We start from the raw sequence: 7,824 nt of genomic DNA, 5'->3' as shown, positions 1-7,824 counted from the left end.
GTCCACGTGGCCATTTATAAGTTGTGTCCTATTTCCCATGATTGTACTTTCATGTCTTGAGATTCTGTCAGTCAGGAGGAGAGTGTTAATTTGTTTTTTCTCAGAAAAGCACATGAAAGATTCTGGAGGACAAACAGAGCAAGTGCTTTCCAAGCAATGTCACACGTTACAGCAGCACTTCAGGAGAGACAGAAAGGGAGCGCAGGCCTGTGTGCACGCTTGTTCCAAAGCATGACTGGTTGGCAAGAGAGTTGTCTGTCCCTCTGTGTCCTCCTGTTCCCATGCATGCTTAGCCCCAGAGGGCTCCTTTCCAAACTGGAAATGATATGGAGGAGGATGGTCGCCATCTGTGGCATCTCTCTCTGGGATCAGACTTCAATGTGTTTTCCAATTATTACATTTCCCAGCCAATGCTCCACCTCCTACACTCTCATATTTAACAAAAGGCTGCCTATACCATTAAAATAAAAAGGCAACTGGTGGTGAACACAAAATTACTTTAAAAATGTGTGCTTCTGACTTATGAGCACTTAAAAATATATCCAAGGAATTGCTACCATTGTATTCATCCCGGGGTTAAAAGTACTTTTTGTGTGTGTGTGTGAGTGTGTGTGTTGCTCAACAGTGAATCCCAGGCCTTCCACATACGAAGCAAATGCTCCACCACTGAGCTACAGCCTCAGCCCCTAAAACCAATTTTAAATGCAGTCCTTTTGGTATTTCAGAAACTGCAACCTTACAGTTGAATGCAAGATAACACAGATGGCACACCCCAGGTCCCATGGCACTGTCATAAAAGTACAAAAAAAGGGGGGGGGCAGTTCTATATTATGTTGGGAAAATGGTGTTATGCAATAATTAAATAATTGTTCTATAATTAAACTGAAAAAAATCAGAACAGAGCTCAAAGGGAATGTTAGTCCCTAAAATTTTATCATCTAGTTCTTTTCTCATTTATATACTACAGTATATCTTCTTCCTGCCACAATAAATAATATAAGCTCTCTTCTCTCCTGAAAAGAGTTCATTCTGGGGGCCAGACAGGGTGCCCATTTCTCTCTCATACTGCCCTTCAGTCCTGTGAGCTCTGATTAAATGTTTTCACATGCTGAGTTAAATAATTGGAGTTGCCTAGCTCTCGACCATTTGTGTGCCAGCTATAATGAGCATCACTGTTTTAAGGGAATGACTGATTGGCTAAAAGAGCAAGAAAAGGCTATGGGTACCAGCCAACAAGGAATCCTATTCAGAGGATGTGAAGAACAAAAGGTCCCCACTGCCCAGCCTCCTAGGCACACCCTTACACCCCCACTCACCCTGCATCTCCACACTCAGAAAGTGCAAATTCACATTCAGAGCACAGCATTTTAGTTTTCAAACTGACTCAAAAATTAGGATGCTAGTAATAACAAGACTTGGGTTCCAGATCCTGTTGTGTGTTTTGTTGTTACTGTTTTTGTTGTTATTGTTTTTTACTATTTACTAGCCAAGTGTCCTGAAGTATACTTATTGGTCCTTTTGTGGATGCAGTTTCCTCATCTGTCAAAGGAAGACATAATAAGGCCTCTGTGATTTCTCATCAGTTGATTAGATTTGCTCTGAGGAAAAGCCATCATTATTAGCACCAGGAGGCTCCAATGGAGAACTCCGGAGGTACAGAAGGTTCTTTTATGCATTTAAAAGGAAAGGGGAAGATTTATACTAAAATATAGATTCTATGTCCTCCCTTAAACCTTAAAGTGTAATCATAGCAATAACACATAGAACAAAGAAGAGGAAAATAACAAAGGTGTCAATGTATAATGTTTACATTTTTATATATTACATACAAATGGGTCTTGATGTTTGACAATTCATTAAAACATCTACAGAGCATCTACTATGTGCTTGACCCTGAATTGAGGGCTTGAAAAAGGACAGGATATGACCCTCAAGGTGCTTACTATTTCCCAAGGGTCATTGAGTGCTGGGACCCCAGATAAGGAAAAAAGCCCAAATTCTGTCTGGTGTGAGAAGTTTTAGGTGACCTGAGGAAGATGTAGGTTGAACCTTAAAAACAAACAGGAGTTAATCAGACAAAAAACAGATTAAGGCTGAATAGTATTTCTTCAGGTATTTTATCATATCTTCCTCATCTATTCATCAGTTGATGGATACTTGGGTTGCTTCATATCTTGACTATTGTGAATAATTCTGAAGTGCTTTAAAAGAAATGAAGATTCTGCCATTCACTATAGCATGAATGGACTTGGAGGATATTTTGCTAAGTGAAATATGCCAGGCACAAAAAAGATAAATATGATCTGATCTCTCTCTTATATGTGGAATCTGAAAAAAAAAATGGATCACATAGAAACAGAGAATAGAAAGGTGGTTACCAGGAGCTGGGAAGGCAGGAAAGGGATTGGGAAAAGGGAGATGTTGATGGAAGGATAGAAAGTCTCAGACTGGAAGAATAAGTTTTAATGATCTATGGCTCTGCATGATGTCCAGTTAATGACAAGTGGATTGTATATTTCAAAATTGCTGAAAGAAGAGATTTTTAGAATTCTTACCAAAAAAAATTGTTGAGGTAATTTTTAAGCTAATTAGCTTGATCAAATCTGCCTACTATGTATGTATAGATCCGAACATCACATTATACTCCACAAACACAATTACCATGTATATTAAAAATAAATAAATAAAAATAAAATGCTTTAAAAAAAATAAAAAGCCCAGCAGACCCAGGAATGCCGACTAGAGAAAGCTAGAGAAAGTAGCTGTAAAGTGTTCAGAAAGATTGGAGCAAGGGTTTGAGGCTGAGAAGGGGCAACAGAGGAGGCTAGAAGGGAAAACAGAGAGCTGTGAGGAACAGAAGTGGCCAGACCTAGGGAGCTGAAATTGACTCCGTAGCACAGCTTGCGGACACCTGGGCAGGGGTGTTGGGTAGGGTGCTGATACCATGGATTGTGTTTACATTATAGAAAGAATATTTCATCAGCAATATTGAGAACTGGGGTTAGTGTATATGGGGGTGTAAAACAGGGATGCAAGTAGGGGAATATTTCTTGGCAATAGTGACCATAATCAGTGCTATAAGAAAGAAACCTAAGATGGTGGGCAAACCGTGGCCCACAAACCGAATCCTGCCCTTACCTGATTTTTGTACAATCCTGGAGCTAAGACTACTTTTTATATATTTAAACGATTGAAGAAACATTTGAAAAAAAGAAAAGAAACGAAACAAAGGAGAATGAGGAGGAGGAGAATATTAAGTGTGTAATGAAGTAGAGGCTGCATTTGTTAAAAGCACTGACTCTTCACTTGAACCCAATAAAGGATCAGCATCCCTCCCTCCATCTCCTTGCTGTCTGGGTCATGCTGTGCTGCGTCACCTTGGGATTCCAGGAGCACTAGGTCTGATGGATAAATGTCTTACAACAAGGAACCAAAGCTACTACCAAACAACAGTGAGCCTTGTAGGCCGATCACTCTACTGCATGAGATTGCCACCCAGACCCCCCAGACAGAGCAACTGCCGCATGATGGGAACCAACGTAACCCCCACAAGGCAGGAAAAATCTTGTCACTAGGGGAGTTGAATTGCCCCTGTAAACAATGACTTCCCTGATCCTTGGGGTTTGGCAGAATCAGCCCTGAGATGATGATCAACCAAACCATGGACTGATTAAGATCACCTGCTTTGACAGTTATGCAAAGCTCCCAGCTGTGCAAACTCCCAACCCCTGCCTTTGTCCCCCCTTTCTACAGAACCTCAAAGTTCCCATCAGTACCCTACCCCAAGACAGGCCTGAGGACACTTACTCCCCCTTGTCTTCCTGACGTAGTTATATTGAATAAACATATTTCTTTCCTGCCTCTCACCCTTTATTTTTTCCATGTGGTTTCTGGGGTGAGTGGTGGAACATGATTTGTTGGGACTTCCTGAAGTCAGGTCCTTCTGGCCTAGGACTCTGATAACAGTGGCACATGTAAACTCACATGCAATTCAGATTTCTGTGCTCATAAATGCAGTGCTACTGAAGCATGGCCAGGCCCATTTGTTTAGTCGTCTAGGATAGCTTGGGAGCTTGTGGGGCTACAGTGGCAGAGCTGAGTAGCTACAAAAGACCAAAGTGGCTATCAAAGCCCAAAACATTTACTACCTGGCTTTTTGTAGAGAAAGTTTGCAGACCCCCAGACTGAGGCTTCACAAAGATGGGAAAGAACATAGAGCCCTTTGGGCTGAGATGGTGTTTGCTCATTTCCAGTTTATACCTGACTTATAATAAATGTTCAAAGACTGGTGAGTGAAGGAATGAGCAAGGACCAGGTGGGAAAGGTCACAAAACTGTGATGATGGCAAGGCATCCAGAAGATTGGCAGAGCAAGTTACACAGCAGGATGGTCTTTAGACCTGAGCAGGTCACCCCGTGCCCCCCAGACCAATTTATTTTACCACCTTTGGCAGGGCTTGAGGTGAGGGGGGAGAGAAACACAGTGAAGCAGGATGTGACCAAAAAAAAAAAACCCACATTTTTTTCACCCCCTTTATTTAAAAATAATTACAATGTACCTGTAGTGAGTTGGAACTGGGCTAAAACCTGGGATACATGTGGACTGCAGCGTTGGTCTTCTAGCTAATTTTCTTCTCTCTTTCCTCCTCTCTAATTCATTTTCCTTGCAGACACTAGGGTAATCTTTCTGATACACAGAAGACAGCCATCCATGCCCCACATCTCAGTCTCTCCTAGAAAAACGCCCAAAGCGTGGAACATGGCATTAAAGACCCCATGTGATCTGGATTTTCAGCCATCTCTATCCAAGTTCTCCCTTTCAGTACCACACTCAAGGGACTCTTAACTACTCTGGCTTCCCAATAGGCCAGGTGAGATCATAACCCTGAGACTTTGTCCTTGGTGGTCCCTCTCCCCTCCCCAATCATCTACTCATTCAATGCAGCTCTGGCCTGGGGTGACCAGGTATGGATCCACAGATGGGAGGCTGGCTCATGAGAATGGTTCTCACAGAGGCAGTGGACAACAGCAGCAGAGCGGTGGAAAGCCTGGCTGTCCAGATACCAGGAGGACTAATTCTGGAAGACCCTGGTTATCTAGAGTGCACACAGGATAAAACAGCAGGGGCAGGCTCAGAGCGCAATTCAGAGCTTGAGTTGCTTTTAGGCTACCATAAATAAGCCAATGATTTTACAGACCTGGCCTAGTGTTCATTGGGATCGTTCAGGAGCTTATTACAAACAGAGGTACTCCTACTAGACTAATAATGGATTACACCCTAACCCATCATAAGCTGAAATACCACAGGTGGAGAGTGATTTACTACACCTAACCTGCTGAACATCCTAGCTCACACAGTGAGCTGCTGAGGACCACTAGTTTCTCTCATAACTGCCAGGCTGACTGGGGGCTGCTGTCCAGCATCACAAGGGGATCGAATGGCACAGTGACAACCTAAGAAAACGTCACAATTCAAATTTGGAAGTGTGTTTTCTACTGAATGTGCATCGTCTTCACCCCATCATCCGGTCAAAGAATCCCAAGTTGCGCCATCATAATTTGGGGTCCACCTGAACAGGTATCCAACTAGGGTGACTAAAACTTTAACTGTCAATACTAAGTATTGATGAAGATATGGAGTCAATGGGACTTTCAAACAGTGCTGGAAAGACTCTTAAAAAAAGGGTGAAACTGTTTTGGAAAACAATCTGACAGTTTCTTCTAATGTAAATATACACTTAGGTGACCCAGAAATCCCATACAAAGACATTTTACATAGATTATTCATAGCAGCTTCATTCTTAAGGGCTAAAATTCTGGAACAACCCAAATGTCCATCAAAAAGTGAATGGATAGAGAAATTGGGATATAGCCACACAGAGGAATACTTGTTACAAATAGAAAGAATGAACCAACGATGTACACAATGAAACAGGCGAATCTCAAAAAATTATGCTCAAAAAATAGGGTGTGTGTGTGTGTGTGTGTATCAAATATATCATATAATGTATGTCAAGGGTGAGCACAGGATGGAACAGCAGGGGCAGGCTCAAAGCTCCTGGTGGGATTCAGTCTTGAGTCCCTGTTGATGAAAAATTTTAATGTAACTAATTAGAGGGACTGCAAACCAATGGATGCCTGGTGCGGGGAATGGGATGGGAGAACACTGAATGCAAAGGACACATAGAAACTTTGGGGGGTGCTGACAATGCTTTATACCTGGATTGTAGTAGTGGTTATAGGGACAAATCCTTTGTCAAAACTGCTCAAACTTTGTTAAAACTGCTGAGCATGGTGATACATGCCTGTGATCCCAGCTACTGTGGAGGCTGAGTCAGGAGGATCATAAGTTCAAGGCCAGCCTCAGTGATATAATGAGACCCTGTCTCAAAATAAATATAAAAAGGGCTGTAGAGGTAGCTTAGTGTGCCCTTGAGTTTAAGTCCTGTACCATAAAAACAAACAAGCAAACAAACAAACAAAAACTGCTCAAACTTTGTATTTAAAGTCGATCCCCGTGAATACCAAGCGAGTATGTAAATTATACCTCAGTAAACTTGGCAAAAATATAAAGGATCAGGGCCCCATAACAACACTGCTCAACAGAAATCTCTGTAGGTGCGTCCCGGCGCCTGTAGACAGGCCCCAGAGATGACTGGGTAGCACTGGGTCTGCAGTCACCTCACTGCCATCTGCTGAGTTGGCTGACAAGACCACAGCTGCTCCAGGTCTCCCTCCACAGGTCATGGCTTTTTGAAAGGAGTGGTGGTGATAAGCTCTCTCAGAAGAGACTTTGGTGACTAGAAGGAATGTCAAAAGTTCACACAGGCCAATCCCCTGCTTTAGAGAGTGGGCTTTATACTCAGGACCTCAGCAGAGGCCACCTTCAGATTACAGCCCAAAGCCAAATCTCCCCAAAGTGAGCTGAGCAATACTGCAGTCTAGGCTGTAGTCCAACGCAATGCAGGGTTTCTGGAGTTTATTGACATCTCTACTCTCTTCTCTATGGAAATTAAGAGCTAAACATTGCACATTCTCACCGGCAACTGTTCCTGATTTTTCCTTTTCTTTTTCTTTTTTTTTAAGTCTCTACTAATAGTTAGGCTGTAGGAAGTTACCATTTTTAACTAAAATAAATATGCCACTTTGAAAGGGGATGAGTAACCCTGGGTCTGTGATGTTTCTCAGGGTGGGCTCAAGAACGAAGAGTGTAATACAGTGCGTGACACTACCTATGATAAACTGCTTCTTTGTGTCAGTAACTAGCACTCCAGGGTTGTTTAAGCCTGTTTAATTGTCTGAAATAGCTTACTAGATATTTAGCATGCTGTAATTTGGAAAGCAATGCATTATGGGTTAAATCAAGTTACCATCCAGACACTACTAATAAATCACGGCCAAGGGTAGCAGTGAACATAAAATCTCTTCGTGGTAGAGATTTCACCTTCCTGGAGGCTGACTGCTTGTCTTGATCAGGGCTGCTGCTCCTCAGGCTCCTGCATCAATAGAACAGACCACTAATAACGTAGAGCTCATGTTGCCAAGTAATTGCTGCATAAGGAACAGCTTGCATTACACCACCTCCCCACAATGTCAGAGTAAATACAATGCCTAAGTCAGAGGAGCTTTTATACAGGATTACAGGGAAGATCATTTTTGCAATTGTTGCTTTTATTTTTGTTTATGCTGTTTAAAATTGAGTTCTGTTTTAGAGGAACTTAATGCTGTAAATGCTGTAGAACGATTCTTGATCTGAATCCTTTCTTGAAGTAAATCCAGAGTAGAGCGGATCAACATCCCTAAATAATGCAAGAAAAAATTACAT

The sequence above is a fragment of the Spermophilus citellus genome (assembly GCF_964194105.1).
Source record: "Spermophilus citellus genome assembly, chromosome: 4".
NCBI lineage: Eukaryota > Metazoa > Chordata > Mammalia > Rodentia > Sciuridae > Spermophilus > Spermophilus citellus.
The sequence above is the reverse complement of the archived record's forward strand: the minus strand, read 5'-3'. Positions refer to the sequence as shown.